This window comes from Malurus melanocephalus, unplaced genomic scaffold (genome assembly GCF_030028575.1).
Source record: "Malurus melanocephalus ecotype Western Australia unplaced genomic scaffold, MMel_1.1 scaffold_92, whole genome shotgun sequence".
NCBI lineage: Eukaryota > Metazoa > Chordata > Aves > Passeriformes > Maluridae > Malurus > Malurus melanocephalus.
Genome location: NW_026623324.1, coordinates 1,609,847 through 1,628,952, shown reverse-complemented (window position 1 = coordinate 1,628,952; position 19,106 = coordinate 1,609,847). Strand labels below are relative to the sequence as shown.

Below are 19,106 nucleotides of genomic sequence, written 5' to 3'. Positions count from 1 at the left end.
TTATTTTGAGCTTTAAATAATCTTTAACTATGCCCCTAAGCAGACCAAAAAAAAAAAAAAAAAAAAAAAAAAAAAGTACATGTCATGCTGACATTGAGTCAAGCAAGAAAACAAAACCAGGAGGAGAGGAGGATGCAAAACAACACAAAAACCCGAGACCTCTTGGTCTCGATGTGAAAGGACCTGAGCGGAACAAGCATGGCTCCAAGACAACCTCACGCATTTATTGATCAGGTGGTGAGCTGGTGAGAAGAGCTAATTGGTGATTCTTCCTTTGAGCCTAGCAGTGAGGATTTAGAGAATGCAAAACTGAAATGTTTCAGATGTACTGAGAGAAAGGAGGCAATAGGTCAAGGACAGTTTGGCAGAGCAGAAGAAACTGGAGGTGTAAGGTCTGAGGAATAYGGATGTTTAAAGCCCAATAAAACAAGACAATACAATGATACCCTAGAAAGCAATGAARCGTGACTTTGTACCAGTGACAAAAAGAGTGCTGGGACAAGGCTAGATGGAAAGCAYGGAAAAAACGATACTGGTTCTGGCTATCATGACAACTGTTCCTTATGGAGCCACCAAATCGTGCCCTGTCAGGAGGATTGTTCTTTGTCATTATTTTCCTTAGGCTGCAAGATGCAGGCATGTCTCTTGCAGGCTGCCATGCAAAGCAGCTGCCTTGGGAAAGGGCCAGCTTTCCTACAAACTTTACTACAGACTTTAGGAGCACTTGATCGTAAGTTGCTTCTTTCACATCACTGCACTTCACATACTTCAAAGCAACAACAGAAAGAAGTGGTGAGAATGTGCAGATTCTGGGAGAGGCTTCTAGATTCCTAAAAGTTTTTACTGCCCGGCTTTGTCACCCCAAAATGCCCATTTCTACATATGAAGACCAGAGGATTTCTATGAGCATAAGTCCTGGAAGATTTAGTGGAAGAGTGAGAAAGAGAAGATGTAGATCAATAAGAAAAATCTTAAAGAAACCACAATGGGCTTTGGATAAAATGGTAAATCACAAACAGAAAAGCCGTAATCAGACTAAAGACTCCTACAAACACAGTCTCCTCCAACAGTGCAAAACTCTGGCCAGGGAAAGCATTTGAGTTGTGAAGTGCTTTATAAAGAGAGAGAGAAAGAAAATAGAAGCAGAATKAATCCCCTGCCCTGTCAGGTCTTGACTTTGAATCATAGATTTAAAATGTATTTTCTGCTCCTCTGCTGTCTAATTTTCTAGACAATMAATCTAATCTCCTTTTGCATTGGTCACTGTCCCATTAAAGTGGCAACCATCACTGTCTTCCACTTTGCCTTGTCATTAGTTTGGCTCCCCAGCTGCAATATCATCCCTGTCCTTGGGCGTTGGTTTCTTCAGCACAAAAGCAAAACTTGGAGAGTTCTGCCACAGTAAGCTCAAGTCTCTTGGAGGAGCAGGAATTTGATCTTTATCCCCATCCATTCTTAGAGACTTGCATCAAGGTGAGATTTCTACTGCCCACTGTAGAAACTTCTGCAGTCCAGGGCTTTGGCACTGCACACCATTCTCTAGCTGTACAACCTGGACACTTCTGAGCAGGAGGTAAAAATGAAGTAAAACTAAAGCCACAGAGAGATTGCAACTGCTGTTCTCTCTCATAAGATCATCTTTTTGTCTGGACGGGGCAAGGAGCTGTGCAGAGAAGACCCAGAGCAGGAAATGGTGGGGAAACATTTACAAGATGACGCTGTCTCTGACAACCCAAGGATGTTCTGACTGGAGCAGGTGGTGCTGTGCTTGCCTTTGGTGCATTTAAGCCAATCTCTGAGGGCAGTCTCCTTTCAAATCATTTGCACAATATGATCTGCACAAATACTTTTTCCCATTTTTCAGCCAAGACACCCTGATAGGCCAATGAAGAAGGGAAATCAACTTCTTACAAGCTTTTTTACTCACACACCAAGGGAAAGATAAGCCAGGACTGTGAAGAAGAGGAATCTAAGTGAGCACAACAGTGACATCCAGAGGACAGAGACCAGCAAGCAAAATTTTACCAAACATAAATCAGAAAATTAACAACACCACCACCACCACTGGAGGTGGGTTTCAAGCCCGCTCAATGGTCAGCTTTTCACCTCCCACAGATGCTGCTCTATCAATGTACCTGACCAGCCAAGGGAAACAAGGGATAAAGAATACTTCTTAGACATAAACAACTGACACATCCGTCCTTTTGTAGGGGAAATGAAGATGCATCTTCCCACAACAAATGGAACAGGAGTGCACCTGAGATGCAGCACCACACAAACTGGGCCCATTCTGGAGTGGTCCCAGCCTTCTGAGGTGACTCAGAAGTGGTGTTACTGGTCCGTGCATACTTGTCACCACTGCTGCAGRCGAACATCCTCTGCTCTTTTGTCTGCAGCGCTGGGAATGCTGTGCGCTGTCTTTTTGCAGCTCAGGCCGACCAAAATGGATTTTTGGTTTCTGTCCAATGAGTGAGATCTCTCTCTGTCTCTCAAGCTGGCCCACATCTCACCTACTCCGCTGTCTGCCTCTCTTCCAAATATGTGATTCGRCACGCTTTACAAAAGTACAACACGAGTATGTACAGCAGCTTGCTATTTTCTGCAGTTTTCACCCGGGAGATTTAGTGTCTAGAAAATGAGACAGTAGGGGGGCAGAAGATAGGTTTCAAACTAAAATTGTTTGCTCTAAGGAAACCTCAAGACTGCAGGATCCCTGCCATCACGTACATGACACATGGAGTTCCTTCTACCCCAGGAGCAGGGATTTCAGGCTCCTCAGACATTAAGACAAAGAATGCTGTGGGTAGGGTGGATGTGCAGGATGTGTTTGACCCACTCAGATCAAACTGATATGGAATTAGATCAGGATAGATTTACTGCACCTGGCAACAAGTGAAAAAATGTATATTCTGCCCTCCTGCAAGGCAGACTTGAGCAGGCTGGGTTTCGCTTGTCTGCAGGCTTAACAAGGCTTCTATTTCCTCTGGCAGGAATAGAAATCCCAGAGGGGGAGACCATTATCCTATTTACTGAGTCACGATGATTCACTTAGCATTCAGCTTCCATCAGATATAGCAGCTCCTGGAGTTTAAACCAAATCTGTTTCCATCCTGTTGTTATTTCAGTTTCTCACTGGCTTATCCAACTCCCCAGAAACTTCCACTTTCTGGGAGAAGAAAGTAGAAAGCAAGTCTGGGTGTTTACTTATTTATTAAAGATACATTTGGACAAGTTTGTTTTAAGTGTAAAGTACAAGGAGACTAGGGAGAGGACAAAGCATGCAGTATTATTAAAATCTTCAAAAACTACTTGTTTGGAAAACACATTTAATTAAATTAAATGTTCTAACCTACCGTGAAAACAACTTCAATGAAAGACACGTTGAAAAATGCTCTTTTTTTCAAGATTCAGCCAAATTGTGGCATAGCCAGTTACAAACAAGGTCTTCCTGCCAGGGCACCAAGCAGAGAGCTGCATCCAAGAGTTAGCAAAGGGCAAAGGCACAGCCACGATGTGAGTGCCAGGGGCAGCAGAGGGGCACAGTGGCTGCAACCCTGACCAACTTTGTGACAGTAACTGAACTGTGGGAGGAGAGGGTGTGAACATCAACACTAAAGGGACAGAGCCAAGTTCTCCTTAAGACTGACCTGAAACAAGAAATCATGCAAAGGAGAGGCTTCTTCTCTCCTCAAAGTCCAGTGCTAAAGAAAAACCGATGTTGTGGCCAGGATCAGATGGAGCCTGCAGCAGAACCATCGCCCTTTCCCTCCACCCTGGAGATTGCCTCGTGTTCCAGAAATTCTCAGCAGGCACCTGACTCCTGCTGGGTATCTCAGATGGACACAGGCGTTTTCAGAGCACATTACCTGCAAATCAGAGAACCTCTAATTTCAGCTACATACCAAACCTCCCCACTTCTGAAATCAATGAAAATTCCCACAGATTTCAGTGGGACTTGAATTTCAATTTGTAAATCCGTCTCTCCCCCATTCAACTTGTAAAGCAAGTTCTGAGCTTGAAGACATATGATAAATTATAGTTTCTACTGAGCAAGAAAGATATAGCTGTTTAAAAGAAATAACATTACATACAGCTGAGCTCCAGTCATACTCCTTGATAAAGAGCTACTGTCCCACTTTGATAAACTCCTTCAGGTTTTCCTTGCATCTCCAAGGAAAGACGTTTCCCAGGAGCCCTTTAAAAAGTATCAAATGTTACAAGCCACAGGAACATGCTTTCTGAAAAATCCTCCACTGTGAGTAGCAGTAATTCCAGAAGGAGCGAGTTAGCACTGATAATGTATTTCCAAAATACATTTTTGACAGGTCCTGTGGCTTGATCTATTTTTCATGGCAAAATGACAGCTTTTAAAAGTGACTTTAACCTCTGCTCATACAGCTGGTACTTCAATGCTCACCAAAGGCTACAGATTCTTCAGGCTTCTGGGCCTCAGAGCTGGGATTTAAGGTACTTGACTCCTCGCAAGGGAATGTCAGGTTTGTGAATTATTCAGGAGCAAAAAGCTATGCCAAAGCTTCTGTAGGCAGAGTTGCTACGAAGAAAGTCAAAAGATCAGCAACAYCTTCAGCTCTCAAGCATGTGGTATTTTCAGGTACTATGTCCAGCTCTACCCCGGTGTGAAATCTCTTGTGAGTACTTTCAAACACCCCTGGGTGTTTGATGAGAAACAGAAGACACACACCTTACATCTATATCAACCTGGTATTTTCTTGGGCTGCTCTATTTGACCATTCAAAAAGCCATTTTCCACAAATATTCAAGAAAGGAGCACTCACACAGATTTTTTTTGCACTTGAGATGTATCAGAACAAGTTCCTTTCTTAAGCCAGCTGTAGTACTGAATGTTCATTTTTCCAGTTTTACCACTATGTTCTGTTTATACCAGYTCAGAAAAGAAACTTGAGGGAGGGTAAAATCACTGCTTTCTGACAGAGTAGGAAAGATTTGGGCATCTCTCCCTACGGTGAAGTTTTCTGTAAAGGGCAACTGCCATGGCTAGTGAGTGGAAAAGTGGAAGTACATCCAGAAAAGGCTGAATTTATTATAGGTTCTTTGCTTCACTCTTTCCAAGAAAGGGGAGTACCAGCTAGACACCTACACACTGTTTAATATTTATTTTCTCCATCTGGCCTGTGTTCCCTCCTCTAATTGCCCGAGGTGCTGGATGGCATTCTTCCAGGAGTGAAGACAACCAAAACACACTGAAAACACCTGAAGAAMTTTGGAGGATGGGAAAGGTCCCACAGCAATGGCTATGATGCTTGTTCCTCCCACCAAGAGACAGTAAATAAATGCAGAGATAGAAGCTCCTGTAAAACCATGCATTACTCACCTTAACTGACTGGAGAAAGGACAAGTTTAGATCTATTGAAACTACCAAACGCTACTGACTTGAGTGATGAACTAGAAAATCAAATTCTAAAGAGTCCAATCCAAAACTTAATCCTGCTTTGGGGCAGGATTAAAATTCAGAGTGTTTCTCCCATTTATCAAGCTCAGTGTCAAGTCAACAAGATGAAACTGATTTCTAGAAGTGCAGAATARCACACCAGAGTGGGAATGAAAGGGGATGAACTGCTCAAATGRAAGGAGAGGGCTCCTCCAGTCTGCAGTGTTAGATTTGTTTCAGGTACAGGAGGCGAAAAAATAATATACAAAATAAGGGAGGCAATTATTCCTCTACTCAGCACTGGAGGGTCACAATCCACACTTGGAGRAATCATACCTAATAAAATGTGGGGAAATGTCAAGGAGTCCAAATTGGAGCAACATGAATGATTAAAGGTTCAGAAACATGATTGTTAAGGAAAAGATGAAAGAGCTGAATTTGTTCAATGTCCAGAGTAATAAAGGAGGGGAACAGAACAACAGTCTCCACACATAAAAAAGGGACTTCATTGACACAGCAATCAACAAATTGTACTCTATGTCCACATGGGAAAGAAAGGAATTTAGTTGAATAATTTAGAATAATTTCTTCTTATAAWGCACCACTATTTTGTAAAAATGATGGATATCTCTTGGGGATTATACAGGTGAGGCTAATGGCGTGTCAAGCAGGGCAGCAGGCCTCTTGACATCTCTTTTGGAGATTGATTTTGCTTGATTACATTATTTTATCTSTTCTCCATCATTTCTTTTAAGTGCCCACATTACAACTGCTAATAACAAAAGCAGAGCTCCCTTGCCTTTCAAAACACTTTTCTCCACTGTATTATTGTGCATAATGACCATATCATTAAGGGCCAGCAGGACTGAAGGTTTTCTATATTTTGGTTTCCAAACATTGAAGCAACAAACTTACAGAGAATAAATGCAGCACAACTGTTTCTTCTGCTAATGAGGGAGAAGAAAAAGGTCACCATCAGCACAGAAGGAAAATGCTCCATGTGAAGTGTAAGGATAAAAAGAAGTATTAAAGGCAGAAATGTAGAAAACTGAAGTTCCTTAGCAACCCAGAGTGACAACCACTAGAGACCGGCAGTAGCTCACCAAGAGATGCTTGTTTCACTGAAATTCACCATACTGTCTATCCATGCTTAACAGTTAGTTATTTTATCTTCTTACCATACTGTCTATTCATGCTTAACAGTTAGTTATTTTATCTCCTTCACATTAAATTCACATTTTCTTGATTACTCTGTGAACTGAGGAATTTATACATCTATGCCAACACTATTTAACCTAATGAAAATAYGGTGAACATGACACAGAACTGTTCCTCACTGATTCCTACAGCTCAGAGAACCTTGCACAATTTTTGCACTTCCTCCACTCTCTCAGCAATGGATATCCTATCAACATGAAAYTTTTTCCTCCCCTCTGAAAATTAATGAGTTTTTTTGCCATTGGATAGAGGAAACATTATGTGCTTGGGAACAAAGTAGGGGAGCCCCAGACCTAGGCTGTTCTGAGCTGTGACAAAACAGGCTCAGTGATGCACTGCTAGTGTAGAAAAGGATGTTGTTGAGTCCAAAGTGGTTTGGACAAGGTTTGAGAGATGTTTTGAAAGGATTCAGTTAAGGAGTTCTAAAGAAAGGAAGATGGGTTGGAAGGAGGAAGGGAGATGCCTGGAAGATGGTGAGCCAAACGARAACAGAGCAGGTCAGCAGGACTGAGCCACACTCTGCCATGTGTTCTGGTGCCGAGCAATGAGGGCATTACTGATGGGCAGCAGGCTGTCTCAGCTTGTACCCCTACAAAYAACCTGTTTTTCCTGATAGACAGATTGAGGAGGTCAGGGTAGGAAAGAGCTGTCTTTGCCCCTCGCTAACCTCACTGGGCAYCTCACATTAAGAGTAAATTACAGCAGATTCATTATGGAACCTGCATTTACAACGTTTATTTTCTTCACCTCTTGCAATTTTTTTGCCATGAAAGAGTCAAAAACATATTGTGTGGGATAGATGACTGTATGTGTTTGTGTGTGCACTTTTTATAAAGGGAAACCGTAAGAGAGAGTGATGTTTCATTTTCACACATTAAAAAAGCCCTACCATAAAATTTCATTAAGTAAAAAGAGTTGTTTGAGCACATCTAGTATCCTTTCATCCAACTCAAAACATTATTTGATAGAGTAGAAGAAATTTTCACCAAAGCCAACCAGAAGGTAAAAAAATCACAACAAACTACTAACCAGCTATTCCTCACCACACCATGCTTTCCCATGCAAGAGAATAAGGGTTTGAGTTCCTGACTCCTGCTCCTTGAAAGTGATGCAAGATGGTATTGAATAAGATTTGGGACTGGCCATGCCTCCTTCTCTTTCCCCTGTCTAGTATGGAAGATTAGCCCTGTCCTGGCTGAAACTAGGGCACAAGCTAACAAGCTGACCTTGAAGAGAAGCTGGTGCAGTGGCCTTTGCTAAGGAATTGCAGAGCATCATATTTAGAGTGTTAGCCAACAACCTGTCTTCAATCCTAGAGCAGATAAAGATAACAAAAGACACAATTTCTGAGTATTTTAGGCACYTAGGATAGCAAAAACAGGCAAACAAAAAAACCCAAAAAACAACCCTTGTCTTGTCACAAAAATGAAATTATTTTGTTTGAAAATCTATTTAACTCATGACAGAATTATCCCMAAATATTTGAATTCAGTTACATCAAAGGCTGCAAGTTTATGGCTACCACTTTCCAAGACTAAAATTACATTACAGAATTTGGATATAGCTTAAGAAAGTGGTGTCTGCCTGCCTTTGACAGCAYTGGATCCTTACCAAAGCTATCTTTCTGAGCCAGCCTGATGTACTGGTGTTGCTCGTGTGTAATTGTGTGAGCTGGCTGCTCTGCACTGCAGCACAAACGTTCAGTGAGGTGGGATATTTCAGATGCCATGCTCCATGCTCATTTCAAGGATCAGCATGGGGTCAACACAAGTGTTGGAGGGTGGGGTAGGAGCCCAAAGACCCAGTCTGAATTCTGCAAGCAGCTCCTGCTCACAAACACAGGAAAGAAGGGAAGACAGGCTGGCCTTGAGGAAGATCTCAACAACCGCTGAAAAGAGCTAGGAAGAAAAATGTCATATGTAAAATATCACCATCCCTGTCTGACATTTCAGGTGAGTCCCACAGGTGAACAGGAAATAATTCTGCTACCCAAAACATAATTTTTAAATCAAAGGTTCCAGTTATTGCAGCATTTATTTGGGACCCACCTGTAGCTCTCAAAACACTGTTTGCATCAGCTCCTTGACATTATCAACGTGTGTTATTTGCTGCCTCCCAAAATGTCAGCTGCCTAACCTTTCCAGGCTGCTCTTACACACAGTCTGCTTTTCCAAAGCTCATTAAACATAGCAAAGACCCACAGTCCTGTGTAAATCTTGCAATCAAGAGAAGCTGCAAAGGGTTCAAAAGCCTCAGCATTTCAGCTCAGACTTTGGGCACTTCCATTTCTTGATGCAGAGGCCTGCCCTCACTGCCAGGTTGTGAGAAAATTAGGGTTTTTTTCCTTTTTAATGGTACAGACAGTGCTACTTACATCTGACCAATTTTCTTTACAAACATATTACAATTATAAGCACTCCCCAGCTACAGAGGGAAACAAGTGTTAGCAAAAGTCAGTTCATGGTTCATGATTTGGGCTTCCCAATTTCCTCTGAGCTGTGCCTGTTGTTTAGATTGGTCCCCAGTACAGAATGTCTGGCACTGTGGGCACTCTACAACTGTGTAGGAAATTGCAGGACTACATCATCAGGCAGGTCAGTATTAACAACAACAGACTCTAAATATTGTGTTCCACATACTATGCATTATTAACTTTCTGAAGGAATAAGTCCACCACTAAAGTGAATTCTTCCAGTCCAATATCCTGGTTGGTTTGGGGTTTGTTAATAGGAAAACTAAGTAAATGAGGTTTGGTGTTGTACCTCTAGAAGTTAGAATTGGTCAATTTAGAATTGATTAAAAATAAAAAGAACCCCCACAAAACCCCCCCTTCCAACCAGTGAGTTTAATTACACAAAGGTTTTCTGTATTGTAATTGGGGGTTATTCCATCGCTAGGTTGCCACACATAGGATGATGGAAGGTTTAGAATAAAAAAGTTGGGGGGAAAAATGTGCTCTTCCTTCCAATATTGAGAAACATTCTTAAAGAAGCAAGATATAAATTACTAAGTTYCCTGAAACATAGCTAATGAAGTGCAGGTTAAAAGTTACCTCACTTGTCAGCTGTGCATTACATAGTAGACAAGTTGCYAGAGACACTTCAAAAATTTTGTCTCTCTTTTATTTCTTTCCATARCCTCGTATTTCTTATCAAAATATTCAAGGAGCAGTGATGAGGATTCAAGGAATGAAGTTTTGTACCTGAACTCCTCTCATGATCTTCATCAGTRGAACTGGATCACTAATAAATTTGTTTTTCAGTGCATGTGAGCCTCACACTGCRCTTTCAAGCAGACTTTATGGACAAGACAGCAACATTATCTTGATCTTTTCCTTCATTAGGGCCATCAGCGTACAGCAAACAGCTTAAAACTAGCTTTGATTCCTCTAATGAGAAGAGGGAGGTATCTGAGTGATAGTCAGAAGCTGTTTTGCACAGTTGGAGTAAAGGCAGGTCACCGGTAGACATGGGATTAGGGCACCCTCTTGTGTGGGGGGGATAGAGCAGAAGCATCTCAACCTGGTCAGCACAGTGGTTTGGACATAACCCTTCCTACAAACCTCCCAAGATTTAGGGGGTTTGGCTGACCACCTCTTGTTTTCATTTTCTCTGGGGACACCAGTGACAATCTGGTGGGTGCCAGTGGGGTGGGTTTAAAACCCCACCTGAGGCCTTYGGAGATTGTGCTGCTGCTGGAACTGCTGATGACTGCAGCTTTGGTGGCTCTGTCAGTGCTCAGCAGCAGCACATCAGGGACCTCGTTAACGGATGGCAAATGCCAAATGAGACAACTCAACATCCAAGGCATCCAAGCACCTCAGGGGAGCTGAGACTAACCCAGGTGATTTTGCCACACCTGATGTTCATGTTATCAGGCAATGCAGGAAAGCAAAGTGGTCAGTAGCCTCTAGCAGCAGAGGACAGGCAGAGATCAAGCATGGTCAACACCTGAAACAAGGTCCAGGGGGGGCACCTCTCCTCAGCCACAGCTCAGAGCTTCTCACTCTTTGAAATGGATTAGAAAGGGGCCACTGTCACCAGCAGAGCTTTTTATGGTGAATGGGGTTGCTGTCCTCAACTGAGGAGACAAGTTTATTTTACAAACATCTTCAGGCCAAATCTAAACAGCTCCTCTAGCCCACAGGTCTACAGAAGGAAYGAGAATCAGTGCCCATATTGAGCTAAGAGTCCCTACAATCAGCAGAGGTGCACTGTGGCTTTCTCCCCCATCCCCTGCCCTCTCAGAGGAAACAGGCTGTATCTTAATGAGAGCTCAGCAGTGAATGAGGTCCATTAGGAAGTTATTTTTCCATTATGACTGTCCTCATGTAACTTAGTTAAGTTTTACCAAGCTGATCTTGAAGAAGTTTGTTCCATAATCAAGAGTTATTCCCCATGAAAGAGCAGACTTAAATCTGTTCCACCTAACTCATATTTGCATAATCACTTTGATGCTTAGAAACATCATTAAAATAACTCAGCATTAGGATTTCAAAGATGCCAGGGGGACAGCTTAGCACCTYCCAGTAAATTTGGATAACTGAAAACATGCACACACACACATCACCTTTCAAGCAATAAGAAAGAAATTTAAAAACCATACAAACAACACCAACCCCCTCCTTCATTTCTCTGTCCCCTTTCCTTTCACATTCAGGCTTCAATTCTATTGGAGTAAACTGTAGGGGATTAAAAAGAAAAAAAAAGGAAAAGAAAAGGAAAAGAAAAGGAAAACCACCAAAACTTCAAGCCTTGCTGTCCATCTTGACACCAAGAGTAAGGCTTATTTCAGGCACCGAGCAGCCGTGTCTAGCTTTCCCAGCTTCACAGATTATACCTGCCATTTCCCCATATTTTTCCTATAGTAAAAACATAAGGTCAGTAAGGTCCAAGTCATCTCATAATGCTTAGACCCACAGAAGACAGATCCAYAGCTTCAGACAAGATGAAGCAATAAAAAAACTATCTTGATCTTAAGAAATGGATATTCTTAACTAAAGAATCAGGTGTGGAAGTGCTTGCAGGAGGATGTGGCCAAAGATGCAAYGGGTCCATTCAGAGAGCCTGAGCCAAGCTGTTGGATTTATAAATGCAGCAGCCTTCCCAAGACCTGCAGCAAAGCAAGAGTGCTGGCATGCATCTCCAGAGCTGGAGTGGGGAGAGCACATTGAGACACAGAGCGATCTAGCCCACCCCTGGTCTTGCACAAGAGATGAGGGCCACATTTGCCACCAASTCCCTTGCCAACAGCCTTACTCCTGTGCATGGTATCCCTCCCTTTCCAGGACTAGGACCTTTGCTAGAGGCAAGGACATGCTGCAAGGATTGCTGCCTAATCACAGTCATGGCCAATAATTATTTCTTATTTCTTCCTTTAATTTATTTTAATCTGCAGAATTGCTGATTTATTTTTATTTTATTTTAGGGTACCTGATAGTGCAGTCAAGGGCTCTGCCAAGATGGAAAAAACAAACCTGTTTTGTATTTCTTGAGCCTGATCAGCACAGCACAGGTGGCTGGCTAAGCTAGAAGGGGTTGGGCAGTGTAAATGCACACATTTTGTACTGTGGAGCAAAGGGAAAACAGAAAATGCAGTTTACAAGAAACGTCTGCAGGAATCCGATAATAAGAAGTTATTCAAAAGTTCAATACAGATGGGAGTTTGTTGGGCTCCTCTCCACCCATCCAAGTCTTGGAGTTGGTGCAGGTTAATTGCCACATGACTTAATAAATTTTAATAATATCTGTAATTACTAAGCCAGATTCACGGAATATATAGCATTTGAATATACTTACTATTTCTGTTTTAAAACAGAACTTCCAGGAATGCAGATACACCTTAACCATTACTCTCTCAGAAGAAAAATATCTTTAGAGAAAAGAAAGATCCTCTTAGAACCGTGGGGGGGGGCGGCGCTCCTACTCCACACAGACACAGTTCCACAACAAAAGCACAGGGCTTAAAAGACATCACTTCTTTAGGATACTCGGGAACTATTAAGGTTTAAATATTCTTGCCTATCCCCTTATGGTTTTTAAGAAGAGAGAACAAAGAGTTGTTTATTATTAGATCATGAAYGTTCTCAAATAAGGCTCCTCAGGGAAATATTGTTCCACCAGAAGAGCAATACAGGCTACTCCATGCCACAAGAGTTTGAAAGTAGACAATGCATGTTCCAGACTTGAACACARGTTTGTTGCATGACCTGAAGCAATGTGTTCCTTGCCTCCTTTTTACAGAATCACAGAAAAATATGTGTTAGTCCTTTTGATACCTTGCAGTTCAACCTCCTGCTCAAAGCAAGGCTAGTTTCAAWTGCTCAAGGTGCAGCACAAAAGGACAAGAAGCAATTGTCACAAATTRCAGGAGCGAAAGCCTCAAGGTAACCACTTCTGTTGTGATGAACTTCTCGAGCACAGGAAGAAGTGCTCAGAGGGCTCGCAGGCATTCTCCCTGGGAAGCTTCAAAACTCAACTGCATCAAGCCCTGCACAACCTGGTCTAACCAACSTTACTTTATATAAGAGGGCTTTACCAATAGACAGCAAATACTGTGTTCAGAATTTCCCCTTAGCTTCATTACCAAAGACCCTGGCTAAAGAACAAGCTTGCTTAAAGATAATGAAATGAAAGTGCTTCATTCAGGGCTGAAACAGATTTCCATCACCTGCATATTAGCCATACTATGGAGTTTGTGCAAAACACAGATCTTTAAGCACAGTTTCTATGACTACCACCATTCTGCTCATTATCTCTGAAGGATTAGCCCAGGGGTTCTCTTGAACAGATGTTAAGAAGGGGAAATCATGACTGCTTGGGATACGATCATATACTCAGGCTATGATGGGTGTTAGGAGTGCTGTGAATAATTTTTTAAAGAATATTACTTTCAAGACCCTCTTGGGGTCAAGTATATTTGTGATTTTGGCTCATGACTAGTCATTTATAAACCTGCAAAAAGCTTTCCAGAAAGAAAAAAGGGAGCAGAGTTCAGAGCTGCAGCCTAAAGATGGTTCAACATATCTTCTCCTCCTCCTGCACAGCAAGCTAAAGACTTCATGTTTAAGACTGTACTTACAAAGAGCTTTAATTTCAGCAAGTTTGGGAAAGAGGATGGAAGGGCAGAGGAGATTTCCATTAAGAACTAGAGGAGCCCAAACTAGTGAATTTATCCCTACAAATTTTACCTTTATGTCTGCATCTGTAAAAGAAGGAGTTGGATCCAAGGCTCCAAGAAGACCGTTCTCTGTAGAACTGATTGAAAAGGAGTTCCTTCTCCCTGAGGAAACCATGGACTTCGAAGTGTGTTTCCATTCCAAAAAGAGACTAAAAAGAAAATATCTTGGAAACTTTCACAAGAAGAAATTATTTTGCTCCAATGTTATTACAAAGACTTCTTGAACACCAATATAATTTTGGTTTTGATACAGAATTTTAGAAATCAGAACATTGTCCAGGCATCTRGAGAAACTCAATGAATTTACATAAGAAGCCAAGGCGACCTAGTGCTGGGTTGTTTTGTTTTTTTTCCTTTGAGTCCTGGTATTGCAGCCATAGCACCAACAGACCTTGAAAGAATGGGTGAGCACCGACCTGAACCTGAAATCTGGGTCAAGCCCATGGCAAGTCTTTACTCTCTGCACAGCTGGATTTGAAAGGCTCAGGAGAGGCTCTTCTGCCTTGTAACAAGAAAAAATCATGGTAAATGGATAATAAACAACAAAAGCAAAATCATTCAGGACACACTTTTAGGCTTACCAACACAAATAGAAAGAAGAACACCTGTCTTTATGCTGCTCACCATGTGCTSAAGTCTTAGGTGAGTTTTACTACCAGCTTTGTTCAACCGATGTTAAAATGTCTATAGGCTTTAAATGGCTCCCTGAAGTCTGAAAGAGAAACTAATGGGATTTCAAAGTACTAATAAGAAACTTGGGATTCCTTCTGTCCTGTTATATGAGCAGAAATCCACAAGAGGCTAATTCACATTAAACTAGATGCAGCCACTCTCTGGCTCATTAAAAAAARCTACAACAAAACCCACCAACCAAAAAACAAACACACTGCAAATCACAGAATACTAGTTCTTGGAAATTTTAAGAGCAGTTTTATGGTTTTGAGAGTTTAGAAGTCCTGTAGGGATGTTAGGTTATGCTTTACATGGGTGGGCATTAAATATAGCCCTGTGGCTTGTTCATTTGTACAATCACAGTGATACAKAACCACAGCAGCTCTCAGAGCTTGTCAGGAAGCAGCCCAGTTGTGCTTGAGCCTGAGCATACTCAGTTCCTGGGGAAAAATTGTTCCCACTTGCTCTGCTCTCTCCTGTATTTCGAGGCAGAAATGAATTTTTAGGAAAGCTCTCTTTCTTCTAGGTTCCTACTATACAAAGAATGACAGAGATTTCTTGTATAAGGGAGCTTCTGCCCTTCCAACACTGACAGATGCTGGCTGTAATGCAAGGCACCCAATCTCCCACTGTAACAAGGCAATATGCAAGACAAGGACCTCATCCCAAAGCTCCAACAACATAGACAAGTAGGTTAGTTAAAGATGAGCTATCCCTCAAATTTCCCCGTATCTAGACACAAAATTGATGCAACAGGAACTGGCAACAGGAGATGGCCCCCCTCTGTTGCAAGTCCCAGCAGCCACATGCAGGAGAATAGCAGCTGTAGCTGGGMCAATTTATAATCTATGGGAGACTGAGATCACACACTCCTAGCTTAAAATTCAGTCCTACACCTCTTAGCTTTTGTGCAGAAAGAGTTGTTTCCTGCTTGCTTCCTGACAGCACTTAGTGCCATGATTTGCATGACATGGTGGTGTTAAGTCATAGGTTGGACTCAATTTCAGAGATCTTTTCCAGTGTGATTCTGTGATTCATGGTATTATTCACTTCTTTTTTTTAAATGTACCTTTAAGAGGCTTAMATCATTATAGTCCCCTCACAGCATGGGTAATCAAACATATTAATTTGTCAAGCAATTTGGAAAAGTGATGGAAGGCAAATGAACCCGATATTTTGGGCAWACAAGCCAACAGAATATAGGAATACAGGATTGGTGCAACATCAACCCAAGTCAATCTCTAACACAATAAACTTCGCTTTCTGATTGTCACAGAGCACAAATTGGCTGCTGCTGTGTGCCTGGAGGTCCTGGGCAATAGATTAGATAAAGCAAATTGCTGTGTAATTGCCCAAAGAGATCTGGACTGAAATCACAGTTTTAATGACAGAACAAGAATTCTTCTTTCTCTCATTACTGGGTCACCAGCTCTGTGCTCTGTGCTTTTGACCATGAATATTGGAGGTGGCTCTTGGTTTGAGGGCTGTGGTGCAATGCCTCAGCCACGCTTGTGCCTAAATGGACCCTGCCATTAGGAAAGGCAGAGAAGTCATAAACACAACAAAAACACAGAGAGAAGAAGGAAACTCTGTGATGTTTTTGTGATGTTCCAGGGAATCCTCCTGTCCAGTGAAAGTGGAGGGAGGGAAATTAAAGGATAGGGAGGAAAAAGTCTTCAGTCCCCTGCTTCTGGGGAGCAAGAGACATACGGGCTCTGTCAAATCCAGAAGCAAAAATGTCCTTTTGGTGGCTGAGTGAATGGATGATTGCAGCTACAGCCAACACAGTACCTGCAGCTAAATCACCTCAGTTCTTTCCCAACTCACCACGTGTATACACCCAGCAGAGGGGTGGACACTCCAGCCCTCTGTCATAGGGCTTTTTCTGGATCATTTTGTGAAAAGGAATATTTTAAAAACAGAAAACTTCTTCACAAGAGCAAACCTGCCTTTCTAAATCCTTCCCTTTTATAAAAACTGTGCCTTAGAGGAGCAGTAAGCAGTATATAACCTATCAAGGTCACAGGGCTTTAAGTCCTAGCAGAACACTATGGTTCAGCCCACACTGGATAAACAAAACTCATGGCTTATATGCACACCAGAAAATAGCCATCCAATTCTATATCTTCCTTTCTAATGTATCTTTCCTTACTAACATAATTTTTGTGAAAAGGTTTAGAAGCCCACTGGGTGTGTATTCTGCAATGAAGAGTGGCTGTTTTAAGAGTTCACAATCCAAGTTGCTGACAGCACTCATGATATTCCCTTGGATCTCCAGGGTTTAAACCACAGCACTCCCTGAGGACACAACCCTCTCCTCACACTCCTGCTCTCTCCTTTGCACTGACAGCAGGCTATGCAACACCCATAGATTTGTTTTCCAGTACCAGTGCTATCACACTGAGAAGGTACTGTGAAATACTTCAAGGAGTAAAAGAAGTACTAGGTATGTTTTGCTTTACATGAGGCTGGCTTTGGGTAAGAAGGTAGCTTGTTCCCCAACACCTAGAACTTGTAATAACTCTTGAAAATGCAGCCTCCATGCATGAACATTCAAAATGGCCTTTTTTCCCTCATAAACAGACAACCCCTTCTTAAGGCATTATTAGTGGCATATGAACCTTTATTCTGTATCACAATACTCTAGGCAATAATAGTCAGAATGATGATAAAATGAACCATTTTAATCACCATTCTGGACCATACTTTCTATATATATTGTAAAAAGAAGAGTCCTGTACATTTTTATTCCAGGAAGACAAATTGTGGCAAATTGGAGTGCCTTTGTATAGTACATTACTGAAAATTGATTGATTAGTTCAAATACTGATTAGCTCAGTATTAATAACCACAATTTTTAAGTTTATAGAATGTATGGACATCTCCTGACATCTCTGGGATGACAAGAAAACAGATTTCATCCTTTCTAGTGTAACTCCATAGGTAAGACCAAGTGTAATTCAGTTTTAATCAACATTCACTGATAAGGGTAAACTAATCATAMAGAAGGAGACAAAGGACCAAGTTTTTAATCCATTTGTTCTTAGAATGAAAGACAAGTCAGAGTTCAGCTAATATTCCGTTTTAGACCTCTACTAGTTTTCCTTTTAGCTGGGTTTCCCTGCCACTTCTTATAGACCCAACAGGGAAAGGTGGYACTGAGCAGAAAACACCACTGGTTGCTAAGGATTTGTCTCCTTCATAGGGTCAGCAACACAGAGGGAGAAAATAGCAGAGTGCACTTATTGAGGCTGACAACAAGGTGAAATGTTTGGGTGGTTAGCGGGACATCCTCAGAGGAAAAGTAACTTTGAGCATTAGAAGAGGTGACAGAAAAAAGATTAGATGTCTTCCTGTAGTTGGCATTACTTTAATCCTGTAGCTTTATTTCCAGACACATGCACACTTCTCTACACTGTTCCCCTGCAAATATTATTAGTGTTTCCACAGAAAAAAAATATTATAAAGAGAACAGAGGTTTTAAAAAATTATTTTTTAAAAACTTCTCCTGCCCCAGAGAAAAAATATTGACTATCATCACTTGATTTCTTTGCTTTTTAAAAATTTGCATTTCAAAGAATAAGCCAAAGACAAAGAAGAAATTCTACAGTAGCATCAGCTTAATTAAAACAATTGCTGAATATTAATTTTCCCTCTCCTCTCCACAGAAAGACTGGTGCTACTGCAGCACTTGCATGATATGCATACTGAAGGCAGGAGCTCTGTTGAGCTTTAATTTCAAGTGAAAGAACATCTATTGCATTTTCATGCTTGTTAGTGCAATTATAATTCAATTTTTTCACTGCAATAATGCCTAAGCAATACCACTGAGATTCATTCTTCTGTGCAAAGCACAAACGTGCTGACACAACCCCCAGAAGGGCTGGATGATTGCCAGCCCCACCTTGAAGGCACATGTATGATTTAAAGGCTATGTCTACAACAATGTTTTTGACAAGACTTGTGCATTTGGCACTAGCACAAACTCCTGAGCTAGGAAAGGTGACGTGAACAGGAGCTTTATCACGTTTTTCTATTGTGCTCACACACAATGCAAACTCTGCAGCTCTGTCTCTGCAGGCAGCAGCTGAAGTGAATGTGGTTCACGATGGAGCACACGTTGATCCAGGCACGTTCCCAAAGCCCACTCAASAGGATACAAGCACTGTGATTTTGGCTAAGCACATCATCTCCCCCTGTGCTCACAAGTGAGTAGATAGCTCACAGGCAAATACAGTATTTTTGATTCAGTGTCATACCAGAAGGCCTTTCAGAACTCCAAGTGATTAAAAAGCTGTGGACACTGTGCAGCATAAAGGGCACTGTGTGTGCACATAAACACACACTCTCGACACCCTCTTACACCCAGAGAACTGAATTGAAGCRTTGACAGCTTAAAACAAGCACCAGAAAAACAGTCACAAAAACCCTCAGACAGGGAACAATGTGGGAGGTGCCCAAAATACCCTCATACCTTCTCCAGGGATACATAGGATGGTCCTGGCTGGACAAAACTTCTACATCTCAGTGAACCCAACCAGCTTCAGTAAAGCACGGGAAATCCAGAGGCCTCTCACTCCTCAGCCCCAAGGACTGACAGAGTAGAAGAGACAAACAGCCCAAGSCA

At 41.8% G+C, this 19,106-nt stretch overlaps 1 long non-coding RNA gene across 1 annotated transcript in view; it reads right to left on the bottom strand.

The window, feature by feature from the left end:
• The window catches only part of LOC130574924 (uncharacterized), a 50,714-nt gene extending 31,608 nt beyond the window's left edge, over positions 1 to 19,106 (bottom strand). Inside the window, exons 1-2 of the long non-coding RNA XR_008965484.1 lie at positions 18,954 to 19,106; positions 14,224 to 14,309 (exon numbers count right to left, since the gene is read on the bottom strand). This is a non-coding gene — a long non-coding RNA (uncharacterized LOC130574924). The remainder of the gene's footprint in view (positions 1 to 14,223; positions 14,310 to 18,953) is intronic.